Source organism: Aedes aegypti, chromosome 2, assembly GCF_002204515.2.
Source record: "Aedes aegypti strain LVP_AGWG chromosome 2, AaegL5.0 Primary Assembly, whole genome shotgun sequence".
Classification (NCBI taxonomy): Eukaryota; Metazoa; Arthropoda; class Insecta; order Diptera; family Culicidae; genus Aedes; species Aedes aegypti.
Window position 1 is genome coordinate 303,950,520 of NC_035108.1, and position 24,602 is coordinate 303,975,121.

The 24,602-nt window shown below is 37.6% G+C and overlaps 1 protein-coding gene and 1 long non-coding RNA gene across 16 annotated transcripts in view; one reads left to right on the top strand and one right to left on the bottom strand.

Moving 5' to 3' along the window:
* Positions 1-24,602, bottom strand: part of LOC5574500 (nuclear receptor coactivator 2) — a 567,167-nt gene that overhangs the window by 538,135 nt on the left and 4,430 nt on the right. The window lies entirely within an intron of this gene.
* On the top strand, positions 6,106-8,663 carry LOC110676698. Its single transcript, XR_002500631.1, has 3 exons — positions 6,106-6,477; positions 6,548-6,874; positions 6,944-8,663. It is a non-coding gene; the product is annotated as an uncharacterized LOC110676698 (long non-coding RNA).

Consider the following 24,602-nt stretch of genomic DNA (forward strand, 5'->3'; position numbering starts at 1 on the left):
TTTTTCTGGACGAATCAGCGGAAGAGTCTCTGGGAGAGATACGGAATGGAGCCCTATCAGATCTACTCTAGATAAAACGGTTGTGATTTGAAATTCTTCCCAAGGGAATCCCTAGAGATTTTTTTGGAGAAATTTTGGAGAAATAGACTGTAGAGATTTGAAGAAAATTATGAATAATAAAACGAACTACTGGGTGACAAGACTAGGTTTTTCTTTTGAAAGTCCCCAAAAAAAAATCCTGGAGAAACATTTGAAGGGATCTGCAAGAGTTCCTGAAAAAATCCCTGCAGGAATTATTAAGGGGTAATTTGGGACAATTACTGACCAATGGAAAATTGGATGAGCATCTGTAGAATACCTTAAACAGTACCTTAAAAATATTCATAACTATGAAATTCATTTAAATGTCGTAGAGGGATTTCTGAATAAAATCTCAATAAATATTTACAAAAGCTTTTGAAATTATTTTTTCTAAAAATTATAGAAAATAAAGTGAAGAACGTTTCCAAATAAAACTCATGAAGCATTCCAGAAGAAATCCATAGAATGTAAAGAATCTTTATCCAAAAAATGTTATTGAAAAACGTTCCAACAATTTTCAAATTTTAAATTATTTTACCAAACACCAGTAAATAATGAAGAGCTTTTGTAAAAATAAAAATTTGAATTCCTCCAGGAATTTATCACAAAATTCTTTCAGAAATACTTTAAAATATTCCTTCTTCAAATAGATTTTAAAAGATTTTTTTCACATTTTTTTTTCAAGAATTCCTCTTTTTTTAATTCAGATATTCCAGGAACCCGTTCAGAAATTTTGTCTTGGATTCTACCAGTAATTAACTCAAAGTTAAAAACAAAATCCGGTAGGTTACTTGGCATTTCCCATGCTTAGTTTCAGTAGTAGTAGTATTTTAGTAGTTTCTTCCTAATATTCCTCCATGATAAAGTTTAGATCGCAACCACCTTTCTTGGGTTGATTCCGATAGGGCTCCAGGAATTCAGTAATTCGTCCCGAAATTCTGCCAGAAGTTCCTCCAAGGATTCTGGGGTTTCTCTTTCACAACTAACTCCTATAGAAATGCTTCCAATCAATCCTCCAGTCCTTTGCTGGAATTCTTCATAGAATTTATCCAATGATACCCGCAGGGATTACTATAGAGATCCTTCCAGGGATTCTTCAAGTGATTTCTCATGGTATTCTTTGGAAGATTCCTCCAGAAATGTTCCAAGAGGCTCCTCCAAAGATTCTTACAGGAAAAAAACGCTATATAGATTCTTACTAAGATGTCCCCAAGGATTTCTCCAGAAATGGAACCCTCCAAGGATACTTGCCACCACTAGGGATCTTACTTGAAATTACTTTACAAATTCTTCAAAGGATTTCCCAAGATTTTCCTCCAGGAATTATCACATACAGGGAATTCGCTACAGAAATTACTGTCCCAGGGAAATTGTTCCAGAAAATAATACCACATCCTAGTAAGCTTTCATTGAGGAATTCAACTCTCTGGAGGGAACCGCAAAAAAAATCTTTGGACGTTTTTTGGAAGATCTTATGCAAATCACTGGAGAGAATTCTGAAGGAATCACTGGATAAAATCATAAAGGAATCCTTAAAGGCATTCCTGAAGGTTTTCTTGCAGCCCTTTCTAGCTCGTTCCCAAAACTGTGGTTGCAGTTGAGATTTAGAGGTAAAATATCTCTTTATATTTTGGTTAAATTTATGAACTTTGATTCATGGGATGATATGGATTGATTTTATTATAAACATTAACTGATTTGGCCTATTTCGAAAACACTTCCGGGTATCCTGATGTAAAAAAATGATGTGTGATACTTGCCATGGCGTTTATTTTGCTATCGTTTTATTTAAGTGTAAGATAGTTTGAAAATGTTAAATCTAATCGTTGGTCCTCTTGATTCCTTTGTACATTTGAATAAAAAGTCATGAAATTTGATCCGTCGTATTCCATCTCGAACAAATTTTAGGCGCAATTGTATCCATCAAAAGAATTCTTCAAAAAAAATCTCAAAGAATGTTCGAAAAAGTTGGTTCAGTTTGATCGTTAACTATAAACTGTTATATTAATTGTGAGTATAATTCGTTCTCATAAAAATAAAGGTAAATAGGAAAATTTCCATGAAGTAATAACAGTCTTCCTTTGAAAATACTTCTTACTATTCCTTCTTAAAACAAATTGTTTAAGAAATTTCTCAAAATTTCTTATAGATTATTGTCCGGTATTATCAAAAACAAAATAAAGACTTCCATGTTCCTTGCAGTTGCCCAAAATTTTATGGTTCATAAGGTAATCTACAATGCCGTGAAAAGTGTACTGCGATCTGTCAAACTTGGGTACCTTTTGCACTACCGAGGGACCAAATGCAGTACTAGAAGTGGTACCCAATCTGAGCCCGAGTAGGACGGACCTGGTATTATTGCAAGAACACATTCAAAATATTTGTATCGGATTTTACAAGTAATTAACACAAAATTAAAAACAATCAAGGAAAACAAAATAAGAATAAAAACAATCCAGAAGGTTGCTGATAGTTTTCCAGGTAGTTTACTACGAGTCCCACCTGAACTTTTTTTCCTAATTTCTTAAAGTATTGATCCAGGAGCTGTTTCAGGAGCTCTAATTGAATTTCTCCCCTGTTTTTTCTCAAAAAAATTCTAGGAGGACAACTCCAGAAATTTATTATGAGTCCTTCCTAGAATTTTCCCAGCGAATGGTTTCTCCAGCTCCGATTTATTCATCTAGGAAATAAAAAAAATCCTTTATACATTGCACTTTTCAATAATATAGCTCAAAATAGTCAAAATCTGGGGGGGAGAAACCGATACAAAATTTATGAACGTCATAGTGAGCCGAGATTCTGCTGTCACGAACTGTCACCGTGAGCCCAGATCTTAAAGAATGGACAAACATGGCGTAATTGATCAAAACATATTTTTGCATTTCAACGAAGTTGACAACAATCGGTTGAAAAGCAATTCCTGCACACCCTAAAGCAATGTCACGATAGCACCTTTTAATTTGATCGAATATAAAGTATTGAAACACGCATCTTTTTACGCTTTTCCAATCAGCATTAAAATTGGATGCACATAAAACAATGGCCCTTTTCCCAAGTTTGTCCAGAAAGATCGAAGGTACACAACAAAAGAAAACGAGCGATTCTTCGCAAGCCTGCCTTGATTGTCGTTAGTGAGCGGGAATTATCTTGCAATTTGGAAAAGTGTTGTGTCATATTTCGTGTGTAGCATCTGTGCCTCCCTCCCAGGTCAAAATCTAGTATTATTTGCTCGTAACGAAGTTAATATTAAAACTGAGGTCAGAGCTACTGAAAATTAATATATGTACCTCGATTGACATGATAAACATCTACAGTCGCCTTGTTTTCGCTAAAAATGATTAATTATTAATGAATATTTTATAAACTATTCGACTGTCTTGAATTAAAATCGCGAGAATTAAAAAAAATGTTTTCTAAGTAAAATTAAGGAATAATTTAAAACATATTTATCAGAGAAAATCGAAAAATACCTACACCAAAGTTTCATAAAATATACTTTAAGATATGTTTATTCAATTTGCGATAAAAGTTTTTGATTTCACGTGGATTATTTTGGAAAGTTACGCTTGGAAAAGTGGATGAAAACTACAAAAACGCTCATATATTTTCATAGGAAAATTTTGGAGGTATGACGGTTTCAGAGAAAATGTGTATTTTACTTATATTTAAAACTCTTCAGAACATAGTAGGCCTTGAAAATTGATATTTTCGTTAAGGGGGCAGGATCCGTCATTGATTTCGGAATTTTCAAAAGCAGTTTTTTCGTTCAAAATCTACAAAACTTACAGGAAATTGTGTTCACTGTATTCTATTCCCCAACCAAAATACAGTGAACACATTTTCATCGTATAACTTTCAGTTTTGAATTTTAAAAACTGCTTTTGAAATTTCGATGATGACGATGATTACGATGACGGAGCGTTGAACGTTGAGGAAAACCCGATTTTTGACCATAAAATTCTTAAGTGACCTATATCTTCCAAATTATTTAATGTTTTGTTGTGCTATCTTTTGAAATAAAAAAGTTTGAGAGCAAATTTCGAAAGCTATGGCGTATCTCCCGAAAATGCAAGTAGCTGCAGAGCAACTTGATGTCATCATCGACATTGTTAAGAGCAAAAGCGATATCAGCAATACTTCAAACAAGCCTACTGAAATTGCGACAATCAGTCCTAGCTGCAAAGCAAGACTACGAGAAAGCCAAGGCACAACTTGGCAAGGTAGAAGGCAAAAGAGACACTAAGTCTTGCCAGTGTTTTCCTTCACAGGCAACGCAAATATATCAGATGATATTCGTTACGCGATGCGAAAGAGGGTACCTTCCGAGGATAAATACGTGGCGAAAAGACGCATGGTTTCTAAAGGAAAAGTGTCCTACGCGGCTGTCTACCAGAGCGAAAAAGCTAGCATGAGCCGAACTTCTCGATCAATAAGACATGGCAACAGTGGAGAGGCTAAAACCGCGTCCAAGGCCATGAAAGCCCTGAAAAAAAAGCCACAGGATAGTCCGAAGCAGACAATGCTTCCATAGAAACCAAGGGCGAAAAGCAACAGCAACCCGTGGATACGAGTTGGAAAAAAGAATGTAAGGAGAAACCCGGAAACAGTGACTAAGAGAATCCTAAACCGAAAACAGCAAAACGTAAGAACCCAGGCGAGGTCCTCGTTATGGAATGGAGGAAGCGAAATACGCCGAAGTTCTGTAGGCGAAGCGGTAAATTGTCTTTTTTAAACGGTGAAGATCTAGTTGCTGTGATAATACGAGCGTGTGATGCTTCCATGCCGAGAAAAGCCCCTCCCAGAGAGAACAGGCTGCCGGTGTACTGGTGGTGCGAATCAGTTCCAAATCTTCGAGCAATCTGCCTTCGGGCTAGACGAAATTTGCAACGCGCACGAACAGAAGCACAAAGAGAAGAACGCAGTGAAGCATTCCGAGAGGCAAAGTTAGCTCTCAAAAAGGAAACCAAGAGTCCAACCAAGAAAACGGGCATGGATTGATAGTCTATACAAGAGATCCAACTCGAGTCCATGGGGACGCCTACAGAGTGGTAACGGCTAAGATCAATGGTGCCATAACGCTCCAAGAGAAGTCGCCCGAGTATCTGCGATCGATCGCGATGTGGGAAGAGTACATCAATTCACAAGTCCATGGCCTCCATCGCCGTATGCGGCAGATAAAGGAGAAAAAGTGGCGAGGGCGACGAACGAAGAGCTGGCAGAAGTTGTGAAATCATTCGTGTCAAATAGGGCACCGGGACCTGATGGTATCCCGAATATTGTCTTAAAACGGCAGTAAATACGGATCCGGACATGTTCAGAACAACGATACAACGCTGCATAGATCATGGAATCTTTCTGGATATAAGAGAGTGACAGAAGTTAGTGCTATTACCAAAGGCGGGTAAACCCCCAGGTGACCCATCGGCGTATAGACCTATCTGTCTACTAGATACGACGGGCATGTTGTTGGAGAGGCTAGTACCGTACACGGAAAGTGCGAACGGCCTGTCCAACTACCAGTTTGAATTCAGGAAGGGTAAATCTTATCTGAAAGCTATACAGTAGGTCGTTCAGACAGCTGAGGTGGCAATCGAGCATAAAAGGAGCGGCATCCGTCACTGCGCGGTTGTCACTCTGAATGTGAAGAATGCGTTCAACAGCGCTGCGGGAATACTTCAAGGTACAGTCCTGGGACCGGTGTTATGGAATGCGATGTACAATGACGTACTGAGGCTGCCCCTTCCGACGGGTGTAGAGATTGTTGGCTTCGCCGACGACATCACCCTAGTGGTATATGGCGAATCGATGGAGGAAATAGAGTTGACAGCAGCGCACTCTATCTCCATAGTTGAGGAATGGATGAAGTCTAGGAAACTAGGACTGGAACGCGTGTAAAGAGGCAACGCTTTAAGGTTGGCAGCAGGAATGGGATAACTCCACTAAAGGTACATAGACCTATCGGCTAATACCAAATGTGTCAGATAACTGATTGCAAAACATCCGACTTCCTCCCAAATCTACCTTCATCTAACTGACTTCCCATCGCTTAACACCAACCAAAGTCGTGACTTTGCACCGACTAAAAGCGCGATTTCAAAACAAACTACCCCAACAGCGAAAGCGGTGACAAGCGGACATCCCCTCACCTGATGGGAAAGAAGCAGCCACCGGTGTGGAGCGTCGACGTCGAAGGGGTTTTGTCGAGACACTCACAACACGCGTTCGCTCATTCGCTCGCTAGCTTTGTGGACGTGATTGAGTGTATTCGGTTGTTCTTCACCGATTGGTCACGTTAAAAAATGAGTTTATTGCCGCGAGCACGACTTGTGTACAAACATTTCTCCGCACTGTGACGACGACAACGGCGACCATTATTAATCGTCGTCAGCAGTGTTGGTGTGTTGTTAAATAAATTACGTAACTTTTTTTTTTTTGAGTGGAAATAAATATACCTGCACTTTTCTAGGATCGAAATGGATTTTGGACGGGTGATGGATGACTCCTTCCACTCTCCATTTCAAAATTTCATCGAAGGGCATACGATCCCAAATCCAGTCAATCCAATAGGAATCAATCAGAGTACCTGTTGGATTTTGGATGGAAACCACAGCCAGCCGATCAATTCATGCATTACGCAAAACTAGTTGGAATAGTGGCAAACTAGTTTGGTTTGCTTTTGTCGGCAAAGATGGAGACCTGAGCTCGGGCGAAATCAACAGCACCACAACAAACGAGGGCACTCACATCTGATTGGAACCAAGCAGTACAAGTACATCTACACACGTTGCAGTGAGTGAGTGCAGTGGTATGTTTTGTCGACTTTGTCGAAGTCACTCAGTGGTTTCTTATTGGACTATTTCAGCGATTTCTCCTCCGTCATTTCTCTTCGTCAGGGTTGCCGGCGTCATTGTTGTGCAGTTGGGTGAATTGTTGCCAGCAATGGTGGTCGAAGATCGAAAAAAATATTTGATGTTATACGTTTACTACAAACTCTTTCCAGCGAAACATGGAGACACACGAAAAAGCATTAATTATTTGATGTAGTCAGAGATTTTCTTTATTTCTGTTGCAGAGTTTGTAGATCACATTGCCAGTATCCACAAGCTGTCATTATACTACCGCTAGAAGTGTTTTTTTTTATTGTATGCTTGTAGATTTTCACATCTTTCACAAATATACTGAAGAAACATGTTAACAAATCTTACATTATATAAAAAAGTTAAAATTTGTTAACTAAAGAAAAAACTTACATAGAACACAAGCTTGAACCTTTATAAGGCAGGTAACCCTCAAAGTCCCGAACAGACTTTTTGTTTTCAATCGACGATTGCTCAGAAACGAGTAAGTTTAATGAAATGGGATCATTTCGATCGATGAGATGAGTTAGACATCCTGCAAGTGGGATTTTCAAACAGGAAGATGTGTTCAACCGGAAATAAGTATTTTCTTGACACATCTTTCACATATTTAGCTACGAACCCGATATTCAAAAATAGGTTTTAGCCATTTTTAGAATACATCAATTGGTTTATTATCTTGCATGGGGTGAACACTGGAACCTGGTTCTAGAAATACCTTCTGGATAGGAGCCGAGGTCAAGGAATATATGTAAATTTGATCTGAACCAACATATGCGGCTATTTGAACACCATGCAATCATCTCAGAAAGCCAATGCTGGGTTGTAAGGTCACTCCCGGTGAATCAGGAAGCAATCATGAGTGAAGCTCAAAACTGGAAATGCGACTGCTCAAACATAATGAAATAACCTAAACGTTGTGGTAAGATTGATAGGTATTGTTGTGGAGGGTCAAATCTACGTTTACTGCTTGGCCTCGGCTTCTACACGCAAAGTACTTTTGGAACCAGGCTCACTTCCTCTGGCTTATATATATTAGTGAACGAAATATCAGAACTATAGCGGCATCGCCGATATATTGAGTAAGAAATTTTGAATATCGAGAGCAAAATGTCGTTTTTTTCCAATTAATAGAAAAATCGGAACATCCCTAATCTATTATATACACACTTTTTTCACCGAAATGTAGTTGATAAAGTTTAGATGTAATAATTTTAGTACATATTTTAATAATTCGGAAAGATTTAAGATAACTTAAGGAAATTCAATTGTTACACCATAGTTATTATTGCACATCAACGTTGTAGATTGCACGGGTATTAACTGGTAAAGTGACAGATCGTTATACCGATTGGAACACTCAATCTGATATAGAGACAATACGGCGAGGCATTGTTGGCAACAACATTCTCGATATTTGTTAAGTAATTCATTTGAAAATGCAAATGTTCCAGGTTTCATTTTTTGTAAACAAGTACTGATTTCTACCGATTGACTCCAAACATGTTTGAAAAAAATATTCAATTGACTTTTTTATTCTGTTGATATAGGGTAACACTGACCACCCAGGTAAACATCGTTCGGGCATATAAAAAATGTCGTTACTTAAATTATGGCCCTGATGCCGAATATAAATGTCAAACTTTTACAAGATATACAGTGTTTCAGTTACCGTAATTCGGGGTGTAGTTGATCAGTGGGGAGAAGTTGATCATTCCCGTACCCACATGCAGTGTTGGGAAACTCGTGCTCGCGAGTTAAAAAATACTCACTCTCGTACTCGTTTGCGAGTAATACTCACACTGTGAGTTACTCATTCCTTACTCTTACTCACGCGAGAGTATGACGTCATAACTCACTGCGAGTATTACTCACTTAAAGAGTAATACTCGCAGCGAGTATGACGTCATTACTCTCGCCTGAGTGAGCAAGTTACTCTTTGTGAGTATGGTGAGTAACCAATTCCCGAAGCAAAATTAAATTGTACTTCAGTACCTATGTTGCATACTAAATAAGACTCTTAATATAAATAATAAGTTATGTGAACAGCTGTTGTCGACTTCGGTATTGTGATATGCATTATTTTATTATGGACGTTTAAATATTCAGCGTCAGTATTTAAACATGGATCAACAAGTTATAATGTCGAAAATTATTTTGTGTTCAAATATTTTCCAGCTCAATTTCATTCATTTAGTGACATAAAATAATACTGAAACCTTTTCTGAATGATTTTATGATATTGATATTGTACGAGCCAGTCGGCTGTATACGCTGGATCGAAGGGTTTTCTTCGCCAAAATAAATGACAATTAAAAGGCCAGCGATGTGGCTAAAGGATGGGGATCACTTTCTTCGCTCTTTAAACAGAGCACACGTTTAGCACTAAGCAGTCACTAAATACGGCTATCGAACCGAGTTCTGCTTTCCCACTTTTTAACTAAAGTCGCGGATAAGCACTTACTTTCGGAATTAGATAAACGATTCGATTTTGTAGATTTACGCACGCCGTATATTATCAACCTATCGGGTTGAGCAGTTGGATTGAACTGACCACAATATTGATCATAGCGATCGATGACCCTGATGCGGTTATTTGGTGAGTGCCTTCCACTCCCTCTCTCGCGAACCTATTGGTCACTACAGATCTAATGTGTACTAATGATGGGTTTATTGACTGTTTAACGATAAACATGCGACGGTCGACGCGCCACCATATTTCATTTAACGGAGGGTTTTAGAACTAACTTGGAGGTGATGATTTGGAGGTTATTTGGAAATTTGGAGGTTAAAATCCCCTCCAAACACTAGCGATTTTGCGGTAGGATGTTGACGTTTGATGACGAATAGGCAAATACATTTGTACTGGTTATTAGGGTGATGAGCATTAAGCTGGGTTGTTAGGATTTGATTTGTATACTCTACTTAGATCTTCTACAGATATACTGCTTCGCGTTAGAAAATGGGTTAACCATCGTGCGAAGTTTGATTTTTGACAAACTTCGCCGCGTTGCAACTCGATTCTTAATAGTGCGCATAATGCACACGGAGGGCATAGATACGCACTATAGCGAAGTGACTCGCGATGTGGCGAAGTTGGTCAAAAATCGAACTTCGCACGTTCACCCATTTTTAGTCTCGAAGCAGTATATTAAAATAAACATAAACTTTGCTTGCGTTTGACATCTTACCCATTTCATATGTACACGCAGCGAACTGGACTATCGAATTTCATACATTTTGCCTTATGAACGGTGAAGCGATTATTGCAATAAGAACGCTTTATGTATTGCTTTAGCATCACTCCATATCAAGGCGTCGATAGGCGCGTGGTGTACGCTCGGGCCTATCGATTGCAAGGTTCTTGGTTCGATTCCAGGTTGCCGCGTAAACGTTTTTTGTTTTCAAATTCTGGTTTCATAAGGCAAATTTATGAATTTCAACCTGATTTCTTGTGGCGAAATTTCATAAGGAATTCCTATGTTTATTGATAGTCCATTTGCCTGAGTGTAGCTGTGGATTCCAAGATGCTTGACAGTTGTAATGCTTAATTGGCTGCTATTTTTTACGACTATGACAATATGTGACAATAGCTACTTGTTAGCTTTTTTTCCTCTTATATGTTCTTCATGTTGCCAGAAAACTGGTGTGCATCAATAAAAATTGAAAAGGAGAGCGAAAAGAACTAAGCACAGAGGATGCTGATGTTGCCGTTTAAATTATTACTGGCAACGATGTTCGGCGGAACAATCAGAGGCTGATTCGTTTTGTCATGAAATACAGATACTATAAGCCATTTTACGAGACGTTTCGGAACAGCTGTTCGCCGCAACAGCGTCAATTGACAGGAGACCTGGGATTAAATCCAGTGTGATTTTTAACAACGCCTCATTTTACCAAACGGGGACATAGAGAAAATGACAAAAAAAGATCCAAAAATGTTTGTACTGCAACATTATACCTAGTTATTATATCTGCTTCCTTTTTGTTACCCATATTGCACATAAAAAAGCACTTTTGTGATCAGAATTATTTTAATAATTTTTCTCCATTTATGTTTTCACCTGGACAAAAAGCTACGCTAGAAATGCGAACAGTCATCAACCATCATCATCGCGAAACTGATGACGATGATTGAATTCTCTCAGGTCTCCTGTCATTTGACTAGCTTCGTAAAATGGCTCATAGATCGTTGCACGCCTGACCTAACCTCGAAACTGCATATGATAAAATGTCAACAATTCCAGCAGTGAATGTCAACTCCATATAAAAAAATCTAAACAATTCCAGCAATGAGTGTCAAAGAGCAGGACAGTCAATTGAGCGTGATGAAAGAGGGACAGAGAAGAAGAATTTTTCGTGACGTCACCATGCACTCTTTTATAGTCCATTTTATGAAACGGCAACACTGACTATATTGCTGTTACTTTCATGCGTTACGACACCGCCTACTGTCAAAATTTCATTCATAAATCAAGCGATCAGCTGTTCAAAAACGTCTCGTAAAATGGACTATTGTCGAGTCTCCGTCTCAGGTTTGTATTATTGTGGTACTGCTCTGCCCATAACTGCATGACAGTCACATTCGACTTTTTTTTGACTAATTGGAGTTAACACCATGGAGAGTCATCAAATGATGAATACTTTCGATCAACTTATTGAAATCTGTGAGATTGTTCTAGAAAATTCGAAAAAAATACCAAGTTATTTTGTCACATTGGTAACTATAACCGCATAACAGTCACATTGAGATTATAAATGAGCCTCGTAATGTAATAGCAATGAAATTTCTATCAGAATTATTTTCTGTCTATTCATCTAGTATGCGATATGAGTGGTACAAAATATCAGCCTCAAATAAGCACTTTTGAGTTCCTGGTAATTTTAAGAAATTGTAGTTTTCTCCCATACTGCCATAAAATGCACACTTGGTACTCCATTTACTCAATGCCTACTTTTTCGAATGTTTCAAATATGCAGTTATGGGCAGTGCTGTGATCCTATTATTCTAGTATACTTTGACAGTTTTGACAGTTCGATAGTTATTTCTCCTCCGGTGACGTCACTATTTGCGCTGCATAAGAACAGCGGGAGAATGAAAGAGAAAACTAGTGGCACGCATCAATCATCTGCGCCTCCTTAGTAAAATCCATCACATTGCTCTGGAGCATCGTTAAACTTTATTTGAGAAACATCTGTCAACTTTGTTCTGAAATATTATTCGACTATCAACAGGCTGTGAACCATTTCACCAGTTCGCTTTAACTTTTAGTTAAAATATGACAGCTCGATAGCTATTTCCCTTCCGATTAGAAATAACTCTGCTCTGGAGCATGGTTAAACTTGACAGTTCGAAAGTTATTTTCTGCTCCCGTGAATTTAAGAATAACTAACCATCTGTCAATTTTGTTCTGAAATAACTACTCGACTGTCAAAGCTCAAATGGGTCGACCGCGATGTTCAATTTAACCATTTGAGGGGAAAATAACTATCGAAATGTCAAATTTTTACTAATAGTTAAACGAACTGATGAAACGGTTCACAGCCTTAGAAATTACACGAAAACAAAAATACAATTTTCCAACACATCGCAAATGTGTAATATTCACATCTAAAATATATAAATATTACACAGCAACAGCAGGATTTATTCATATATTTCATAACGCAAAAATGGCCATTTTAGTTACCCACCCACCCCCTCGTAACGCTTTTTGTATGAATTTTCTATAAATTATGTATGAGCCGTAACATCATGAGGACACCCATCCACCCCGTTTAGCGTTATGAAATTTGTGAATGGGCCCTTATCGCATTTAACTTCAATGCGATAATAAGTCTCGCAACACTGCTCACTTTTGTTTTCATGCCGGTTGACGACGAGGTGCAGTTCGCGTTCGCGCTTTTCTCCGTAAGTTTTTTTTTTCTCGGAAAATGCAAATAAACGAGTGTTAAATATGTTGAACAATTCGGAAACAGTTACCGATGAAGATTGCGTTCTGTTTGGCGTCCACTGTGAATGCTTCGGAACAATCTGGAGCAAACCCTCGAGCAGAAAATCGTGTTGGCGATAGTGCAGGATGTGACAAGACAACAGCTAAGCCGTTGGGAAGTTATCACAGCAAAGGACCTCGATTCCTCCTCAGCGTGACAATTAGGCCAGCAACTCTACGAAAAAGAAATCGCCCTTACTCAGTTCCTGAAAATCCTCTCTGGGATGAACAGTTACTGTCCGCCACCACCTCCAGCACTACTATCCACCCCACGGACACCTCTTCGTCATCACTGCCGAGAAGATCGTCGCCGCTATCGCCCTCAAATATCTGCAAAACACCCACTACCGAATCATTTGACGAGAAGCCATTGATTTAGTCCTCCAAGAAAGCAACCGCTCGCCCCATCCCCCAATGTCAACAAGGTGAAGCTGCTCTACGTGCAGATTAACCAGATTCGCGAAATCTTCAGTCTTCGATCGAGAACTACATCTAGCATAAGCTTACGACAACGCAGATGTCAAAAATGTCACCAAGTTCCGGGAGCTGAAATCAAATCTATTTGACGTGAGGGGTGAACTCCGGCGGTACGAGCAGGTTTCGTGGATGGCCTCCTCCTAGCGGAACGGCCTGGAGTACATCCTGCTGCACATGATCAGCACGGTGAACTACGGAATCAAGGGCATTGACGAGCCAAATGAATATGTTTTATCGGTATGTAGAGGAACTTATATGTATCATCGCAGATGCTTTTGGCAGAGTTTCGAAAATTGCTTTCAACAAGTGACTTTTTAAAACAGACCTCATTCCAATAAATGGCCTTTTTTTGGAGTATTTTTTTTTTAACATCGTTTTAAATGATGTATCAAATTAACAAATTTACTCAATTCACTATATTTACCGTTTTTCATTTGATAAATGACATTTTGTGTAAGATATTTTTAGGTGCTTGATAAATTTGGTTGTGTTTATATTAAGATTGTATTTTCCAATATTTTTGTTCAATGCTTGATGACATTATAAAAAACTGCTTTGAAAAAAGTTTAAAAAAAACTTTATATGTTCTGAGATATACCGTACCTACTTTTCTATACATTACTTACCCTCGCACTGTGCAGTGTCGAAAATAATCAAATTTGACATGTCTTTGTAAACCAGCTTTGCGAATTGTCAAACGTCACCTTTCATGACGAACTGTCAAAATATATACAACCTAGATTTGGCTAATTATAGCTCAAATCTGGTCCTAGGCAGAAGATACAAGTTCGATGTAAGTAGTTTTCGTTTGACAGCGGTGAAAAAAATACTTATAAAACTCATTGCATTTTTTACTTAGCAATAATTTCCAAAGTTTTTAGTTTTAAATAAGCAATGTATAAGTTATCTACTCCTGACTACTATGTCTCTTAGAACACCGGTTTATGGACACAGACAGACAATGATATATGTTTCATCCAAGCAGTGTGTAATAATGTACTGACTATCCAAATGTTTCAACTTTTTTGTTTGTTAAAAGTGTAAGCTTAAAATTTACCAAAGATAGTAGGTACATGGAAATGAAAAATTTAGGAATTTATTTCAAATTTTTAGGAAATAAATTCAAACAATCTATGAATTACTTCTAATTGATGAATAAGTCAATGAAAAACCGAATTTAGTACTAAACCATTTGATTCCACTAGAGTGTGTATCCTTTGAACGATACGCGTGTATTTCGACTTGAGGCCTCAGCCACAAGGCCTTACAGTTGAGGTCGAAATACTCGTATCTGTGAAAGAATAAAACTCTAGTGAAAGTAAATGGTTTAGTACTAAATTCGGTTTTTCATTTACTTATAGGTATTCAACTAAACAGCTCGAATATTTATTATGTAATTTGAATACTGTTCAAAAAATTGTTTTAAACATAAAAAACTGCTTTTTGCTGACAGAAGTAAGATGAAGTATTGGTTATCATACTGGATGCTTATAATTTTAATTTTGACTTTTGTCTTCTCGTTCAAATTTTTTGGGCAAAATTTTGCATTTTAGAATGCATTTTTGAATTATTTTTCAAAATCATAAGTTTTCCAGAAACATAATTAAGTTGATTTTTTTCCACTTCTCACAGGGCATAGAGTATTATTGGTAGGGGTAGTCGGGGCGGTTTCGCCAATTGAATAGAATGAGCACCCTTTGACAACTGTATAATTTTTAACTGAAATAACATGCATCCCTTAAGCTAACAAGGAAATGTATCAATTGGAATGTTATAAATCAGTGTTCTAAACTCCAAGAAAAAGAAATAAATGAAGTTCGAAACAGCTGCCCATATTATCCCGAATAGCTCTTTCAAATTTCATCATGATGTTTGAGTGTTAGATATTTTTTTAATTCAATCTTTTATGCACGGACTGTTAAGTGCAGTGAAAAAAAAATAAATTTTTAGATTATATGAGATGACTTCACAATCAAAAGTAGGGTGCTCATATCACCCCTTCGATGAAAAATCGACTCGAAAAATTACAAATTTTGAAAAATCATTCGTTCATTCGTGAATATTGAAAGGTAACAGAAGTCATGCGGATATTATGTATTCTAGGATCTGACCTAATAGAGGCCTTACGCTAGGAAAAAAAGAAAAAGGCGTTCACGGTGCAACATACTGAACTAAATGTCCAAAATAAATTACAGATTGTGTTAAGAATTCATATTACAATGACGTTTTTCGTGCTTGAAATGGTTTCAGAAAAAAAAAATCATCTAACCATTTGATTAAAGCCGCCACAAGAACAGCCTTACTTATTAATTATTATTTATTTAAGCCATTCGCAAGCTTACAGAATATTTACTATACTTCAAGTGAGTAAAATTACTCACGAGTGAGTTAGTGTTAGTCAAAAACTCACTCACGAGTATGAGTTGTACAGCTTGAACTCACGCCTGAGTATACTCACGCGAGAGTTCAAGCTGTACAACTCATACTCGCGAGTGAGTTTGCAGTTTTCAGTGAGTACTCACGAGTTTCCCAACACTGCCCACATGTATGAGCTGTAGGGTGCGGCTTATTTTTCAAATGTTCTCAAAACTAAAAATTCGTGTGCTCTACTGAATTCAAATCACATTAAAAGAGAAACCTCAAAATCTGAGCAAAAAATATTAATATTTAGAGGTGGCGCAAGCGTCTTGAAGACGAATTTTCAAGTTATTAAAAATGACCTTCAGTGAAGTAAACATAATTTTCTTATTTTATAACCAATTTTTAACTTTTTGCACCATTATATTAAAAATTAAATTAATAAAAACTTTGCAGAGTACCAAATTTGTCTAAAATTAAAACTTGTGTCTGTTAAACATACTTTTAGACAATTTTTTCTCATCTTGCTAGAAAAATATTTTTGGTCGATCATTACTTCATAAATAATCAATCAATTCCGATTCTTTTTACATGTTTTTGATGTTAATTTATTTGTTTTCAAACTGTTTTTCTAAAAAATGGTTTTGACTTAATTATTTTACAAAAACTACCCAAAAACATAATTTTTTTAATGAAAAAATCAAATTTCTTTGGATTGTTTAAGTTTTTTCGCCGGAAATTGCATATTTCATATAAAATTTATATTTGTAAAGCATTTTGTCTTAATTACGAGTTCAATAGTGCATATATTTTTAGCATATGCAAACACATTTTTGTTTAAAAATTATTTAAAAATTGTTGTAAAGTCCTTCTCAATTGTTTAAAAAATAAGAAAAACCGGTTTCAGATTTAGAGAAAATATTTAACTGGCAAAAATTTGAAAAAAAAAACTGGCATTTTTAGTTAAAAAAAAATGCTTTTGTTCAGTTTTTGCTGAATAACTTGGTCAAGACATTTTTTTTAGTGAAATGTGATGTATGGAAGGTTGAAAACAATTAACTTAGCTTCAGAAGCATGTAAAAAGATTTGGAATCGGTTGAATAATCATGAAGTTATGGTTAAACAAAGTTAAATTTTTTAGTAAAATTATGAAAAATTTGGAATAAATTACTTTTAACTAAAACTTGCTTTGATTTTAGACAAATTTGGTGTTCCACAAAGCTTTCATAAATTAAATTTTGAAGGTATTGATGCTTAAAGTTTTAAAATCGGTTGAAAAATAACAAAGTTATGTTTACTTCACTGAAGGTCAATTTTAATAACTTGAAAATTCACCTCCAAGACGCTTGCGCCACCTCTAAATGTTAATATTTTTGGCTCAGATTTTGAGGTTTCTTATAAATGTGATTTGAATTCAGTAGAGCACACGAATTTTCGGTTTTGAGAACATTTGAAAAATAAGCCGCAACCTAATGAGCTGCCAAGAGAGCTATGATCCGCTTTCAATTATCACAACTTCTGTCATATCGCATCACCTGAAAGCTGCTCTAGATGTTTCTAAATTCGGTGCGTCGTTCAAGATACAGTTAAACCTCCATGAGTCGATGTTCCATTACTCGATATCGACTCATGGAACCATATTAAAAATCAAATTCCATGGTTGGTATGATGGTCCCCTCAAACGGCTTTCCATAGCATTGCTGTTCCATGACTCGATATTTCCATGAGTCGATGGTCCCTTCAATATCGACTCATGGAGGGTTGACTGTAGTTATACCATGTAAGAAACAGATTTTTGAGGAAATGTTCGATGAACTGTTGAAAGGTTCTACTATTCACGGCATTCTAGATTACATTATGAGCCATAAAATTTTGGGCAACTGCAAGGGACATGGAGGTCTTAAATTTTTCTTTGGTTCTACTTCAAACATTCGACTATCGCCAAGGCTATATAAAGACACCATTTAAATAAACTGTTTCATACATTCCAGATATGTTCTGCGAGCCCAGTTTTAAATTTGCTTCGAGGATAAAAATTCATTTTCAGAGAAAAAAAGTTCTTTTTGAGTGCGAGTTGCTAACATCAAAGAAAATTGCATACCTTTAGGCGTTTAATGTGGTGTATTCTGTAATTCATTTCTGAAATTGATCGATTTATCAACAAGTTGTAAGATTTTTGAGCCTTGATTCGAGATTAGTGACCCCAAATTTGGTAAATAGCATGTCTCTTTATTTCAGGAAACCTGTCGTAGTAATTGATCAACTTCACCCCGGAATCAAAGATTTCACTTTATAATTTCTAAAAACGGTTTTTGATACTTTGATAACATTTCGTAAGCATTTCGTTTGTATAATTCGATAAACATTCAACCAGTTCAGGTTTTAAAAATATTTGGATGATAATACACGCATCCTTTCTGGGATTATAGAACAGAATCGCTCAAAAGTGATCAAGTTCACCCCATTTTACGGTAATTCTAAAATTAAAATCACATTGAACCAGTGAATCAATTGTCACCCAACACGCAGCAACAAAGACATTGTCACCTCCTGCTTTTGCTGCAACAATTTTATTCCGCAACATGAGTTTATCATCACTTGAACAGAATATGACAAAGATCGATCACCACGTGCGCAGAGATTTTGTGGGCTTCGCATTGCAATTTTCGAGAACTTTCTTCGTGTTGGTAAACATCGACACATTATCAAGCAGCATCCATAAAACAAATTTGGTTTTGTGTTTAAAATAACTGATTAATCGCGAGTTGAAAAGGTTGCAACAATGTTGCGCTCTGTGATTGTCATGACAATTTTACTTTTTATTGTGTCCTTATCCGCAACAGTTGCGACAAACGGTTGTGAGCGAGCTTGCTTTGTTGTTTGTTTTTTGTCTAGAGTAAGTGTACCAGTTATGGACATAGTGGTTCCCTATTTCGCCATACGTAATTAATTTAATGTTTTCACATTTTGAAAAATTTTGTGTGTTGTAGTAGTTAGATTTAAGATATAACTTAATGTTAAAGCATTCAAAAAGATTTAAAATGTGAAATTTATCAAAATTTCACATATGGCCAAATAGGGAACCACTATGACCATAACTGGTACACTTTCCCTATTTTGATGATAATTTGATTCACTGCATTGAACAGCGTAATACGCCTAAAGGTAGACAATTTCCGAAGGGAATTCTACATTCTATAATTAGCGCAAGTGTTTAGTGGTAGTGCTAGCTTTTGTATATAATTTGTTTACGGGCATATCGGTCTATTTTGCTCGAAGTGAGAGGAAGCATGGAGAAGAAAGCAATGAATACTAGATGGATAGGTACCGTAAGGGAACGGCGAGAAAAATTGGATTAGATGTTGAAGAGGGCTAATTATTACTTTCTTCTCCATGCTCCCTCTTACTTCGAGCATAACAGACCGATATGGCGGTAAACGAATTAATTATAATTATCACGGTTGATACCTTTGTACACCCGATTCTGTTTTTGCACGGATTTTTTTACACGGCCGTGCAAAAAAAGTTTCCATACAAAATTTTCCGCCAAAACCTTATTTTTGCATGAAACGTCGAGAAATTGTGTTACTTTTTTTGCACGGTTTTTGAAATTTTGAACTGAAAACTTTTTTTGCACAGTACGCATCCCCCGTGCAAAAACAGAATCGGGTGTATGTAAAAACTTTTGCTCAGTTTATTTTTATGACCTACAACGTAAAATATACAATATGCAGAAATACTCAGATATATATCATTTTGTACATATCGTTATTACTACGGTTCTAACAAAGACGAAACAAAGACTTCCATGTTTGTTGTAGTTGCTCAAAGTTTATAACACTTTGATCAAAACCTAGAATGCCATGAAAAGTACTGCGGGTACCTTATGTAGTACCAAGAGACCAAATGAAGTATTAGAAGTGGTACTTGAATATTATGAACCTGAGTACTATGTCTTTACTTCGTCTTTGGTGCAAATTAATCAATTCAGTGGTTCGATTTTTTTCTGAAAAACGACTGGAAGGTCAGGAAAGAAAGGGAATTTTATTTTCAAAATTGAGTTGACATCCTGTTTTATGTTTCTTAATTTGTTGTTAGTTCGGGAGAAAACTGCTTTTTTAGAATTGGAAAATTTTCCAAATCTTAACCCTAAGTGCTATGATTGGATTATGCCGATTCTTAACATATGAACAGCGCATATGATTATGTATGAAATCTTTAAAAACTACCTAAAGTAAGTTTTGTAAAGCTTGATCGTTATCATCTTTGTAATAATTTTTTTTTTGCCCGGAGAAAACTTTTCTCTCATATTATTCAGTCACAAATATAATCGATATTGTTCATGCATGGGATTCCTGATACAACTAGAGGATTACAATTAAAAACTCGTTATCACATACACAGAAAGATAATTTGAATTTTCTGTAGAAACAAGCAAACACATTATTTTATTATAGAATTTAATTTTCGTCGAATAGCAAAAAATAAAATAAAATAGCTTAATGTTATGAAATCGATAAAAAAAAACTATTTTGCTATCTAAGCTTGGATTCAAGGAAGTTTTCAAGACATTTCCAAACGTAGACTGACTGAGAGCTGTTCTCTTGCTGATAAATAACATTTTTTCCCCGTTTTTTATAATCATTTAATGCTCAGCCTCGAGAAACATTGATTCATATGTTCTGGTTCTAATGACCGACTTCTATACAATTTGTTTACAAGAAACTAGAACAGCACAACTATTGTTATTCAAATTGAGAATTCTACAACATAACCCCGAATTCCCTTACCCCGAATGCCATTATCCCGAATGTACCATTACCGCGAACTACATAAGTGCCAAGTGCTTGACCCCGAATGAAGAATTATCTTAAATGATCTTGCCCCATGAAAATCGAATTCGTCATGAGTTGTCCGGTGGGGCATTCGGGTCAATCCGAATCGGAATCCGGGGTAATATAATTCTGGACTATGATGTAGAATCATCCATGGAATATAGGTCTTGTGAGTCACATCAACAGACAACTCCAAAGTCTCCACTGTTTTTTTAAGACACCGACACGTTCTTCAAAGTGTCCAAGGAAGTCTGAAAAAAAACGGTCTCATACAAGATCTTCATAGCTTTTAAAATGTCACATATTTTACAGTTTGATCTGTATTCCATGGATTTGTAAGATGATTGAGATGCCTGTTGATCTCAACTATTCATCTAGCTTTACTTTTCGATACTACTGGGTCTATACATACAGCTTTCAAAAGCTATCAACTAATCAACAGTTTTTCGTCCTGTTTCACAGTTATTCCGACTGTAATGGCTTGCAACAAGAGTTAAGAAACGATCGCTAATGCGGAACCATTCATTTCTCGAGGATATTACGGGCACTCATTTCACTTCATCTGCGTGAAGATGGTTCATTCTTTCAACGATGTTCAGGAGGCTCATGAAAGAAACGTATTCTGGATGGGTGATGGTTGTGCTGACTTGTTTACTAGCGATCATTTTCGGAAAATCTCATAACATAAATTGACGCTTGTATTAAGCTGTTCGGTAATCCAATCCGCATGGTTTTTAAATTAATTAACTCATTACGCGTGGTAAAGATGGATAAATTATGAAAAAAAATCTACGTGCTCGGCTGGGATTCGAACGCGTAATGAGTTAATTAATTTAAATCTCATCACGTTATTCTAACGAAAATGTTCATCCATTAAGGCGAAGTAGGCCGTCATTGCAATTTGTACGTGTCGTTGATGATTGTTGCTAATTCATCTCTCGATTTCGAATCAAAGAAAAACAGTTGTTTTTGCACTGACACACCTGAAAAAGTATCAGCATACTTTATGCATGTTAGCGCGTACAGTGATACTTTTTCAAGTCAATATAAACTAACAAGGCTGAGTATTATCACTTTGAAATGCAAGCTAAAAAATCATCATTGTTGCCAAAACGAATGACGGGCTACTTAGCCTTAAATCTCTCAAGGACGATATCGCTGAGTTGAAACAAATCGTTGGATTTCCACACCAAACCGACCCCACCTATGAAGTATACACCGTGTTCTAGATTAGATCGAATGAGAAGTTCGAGTTAAGCCGCGAACTCGCCGAAACGGACACCGAATTGGTAAGTTTCACTATCGGAGGAGTTGTGCTGGCTGTATTTGTCTGCTTTCGATCTCTGCACATTCGAAGTGGATGTCTCCAATTTTGTTAGGTATTTTATGGGATTATCTTCAGAGGTGGAATCCAAAGTCGTGAAACTGGTTTCAAAAGATAAAGACCCAGTTACCCTCAACTTCGTTACCTTTAAAGTGGGGATGAAATTATCGCTCAAGACATCTGCACAATCCACACAGAAAAAATCCGTTCTCGTATCCGTGAACAGCAGACATGAACTCGTCAACAAGGAAAAATACACCGTGAACTAGATCATTTTTATATTTTCGTGAGCTTGCAAACCAGCCAAAAATCAACCGAACAATCGTCAGAGTGACAGCGGAATAGTGCAGTGTTTGGATTTTGATCCTAATAGCCGATCGAACCATATTCGGAGAATGTAATAGTTCGCGAACCATAGCAGTTTGTGACACATTGTATTCGGAGAGCCCTATGAATGTAAAAATTCACTCTCTCGTTTGGTACGTAGCACGAGAACATTCAAGAGCAGCAACTCTCACAGACTGCAGCAGTATCGAGCCATTAGAGTGATTTGTTTTGCATAAAATTGGTAGTAACTTTCATATTTTCTGGTAATGCAGCCTTTAACAACCTAATTATTATCGATTGAACCATTTAACACCACTCTGGTTGCAAACATAGCACAGAAAAACAAATATTCGCCTCTGTTTTTGAATCAGAACGGGAGTGGGTCAGCGAATGTTACAAGTGTAGACGCACAGTGATCGACGCTAAATAAAGGGTGTCTTGTTTCCGTTCATGGCTCGTTATCTTCCACGAACAATAAATGTCATGCGTGTTGCATGAATGCAGGCGGATAAATGGGATGGAATTATTTTCCAAAGCCAAGAGTGGTTTGGAAGCCACCAACACCGACGAGTCCCTCCTGCCAGCGATCTGCAGCCGTCACGTGTGTGGATTTGAGGAAAAGGACTTCCGAAATTCGAATACAGGAAAGTACATCGTTCTATTGAACCGGGACGCACTCCTATCCCTACCTCTTGGGAGCCTCTGACTCGCTCATCACAGTCGATCGTTTCCTGTCAGCGATCTGAAGCCGTCCTGATCACCATGCAAGTATACCACTTCCATGAACTATTTGTTGCCTTAAATATTCGTAGTTTCAAGTTCATCCATGTGAAATGATTCCCGCCGTTGTACAACTTCGTTCCTGTCACCGGGATGTATGCCTACCCCCAGTCTCTTGGAAGCCTCTGACTTGCCCACCACAGTCGAGTCCCTCCAGCCAGCGACATGCAGCCGTCCCGGTCCTGTGGTGGTGCCTAGGAAGAGGTCTTCCAAAACCCATCGGCAGGCAAGTATACCGCCCCTCCGCTGAGCTGTTCTCGCACTGAAATACGTGTTGCTTTCAGCTTCTACGAGAATGCCCTGACTGCTATTCCAGGTTTTTCATGCCCAAAGGCCCATCCGACCAATCATAGAATATGTATAGCAATATTGACGATTTTCGAGTGGCCATTTCCGATCATTGCTACGACATAATTGTCTTCGCGGAGACTTGATTGGATTCGGTCACACTTACGAGGTCTTCCACTGTAACGCAGACAACAGCCGGAAAGCAACAGGTGGAGGCGTATTAGTAACCGTTAACTCTAAATTTGAAACGAAAAATGTCAAAAGTCCCTACTGGATCTGCTTGAAGCAGGTTTGGACTTCGATTAAACTCCATGATCGAAGCTTATTTCTCTGCGTATTGTGCATTGCTCCTGATCGTAAACGTGATCGCAAACTCATCGAAACGCACTGTCAGTCGATCAAATTTGTATTGGAAGCTACCAAAGCAAAGGACGATGTTATCGTGTTAGGTGACTTCAATATGCCGGGGATCTAGTGAGAAAAATCAAGCAATGGTTTCCTCTATCCAGATATTGGCCGTTCCGTCATACTCCAAAGCTTTTTTCTTCTGGTAAACTTTAGATTTGCCACACTTCCTAAAATCTATCACGTCACTTGATAAGAATTCAATTGAAATCCGGCCGGTACTCGACAGAACAGAGAACGGTACAGGGCAGCGAGAGCCGAAGGAAAGCGAAAACATCTCAGAAAGAAAAAGCAGCACGAAGAAAGTGTTGTAGCTGAAGCTCATAATAGCATGAACAGGAAAGATATGCAGAGATTCTATGCAAAAATCAATGGCGCGAGGCACAAGACCGTAACAGTGCCCGCCATGTGCAATGATCGACAAGGGAATTTTCTGACCAACTAAAGGCCGTGGCTGCCTGGTGGAAGGAGCACTTTCAGCAATTGTTGACGGGGAAAATGGAAATGTAGCGAGAAACAGGATGAACATTAATGATGACGATCAAGCTGTGGACCCACCGACCATAGGAGAGGTTGAAAAGGCTATCAGCGAGCTGATGAACTGTCTGCTGGGAAGGACGAGATCCCGGTCGAGCTTCTCAAGCACGGAAGTGTGCAGCTTTACCAGTCGGCTCACCGAGCACTTCTGAAGGTATGGGAGAAGGAAGAATTGCCCACCGGCTGGTTGGATGGCCTCATACGCCCAATGTACAAGAAAGGGGCACAGACCGGAGTGTGCCAATTACAGAGAAATTGGCCTGCTGAAATCGGCGTACAAAATTCTGTCGCGCATTTAACAGACTGAGACCGCTCGAGGAGTCATTCATCGGAGAATACC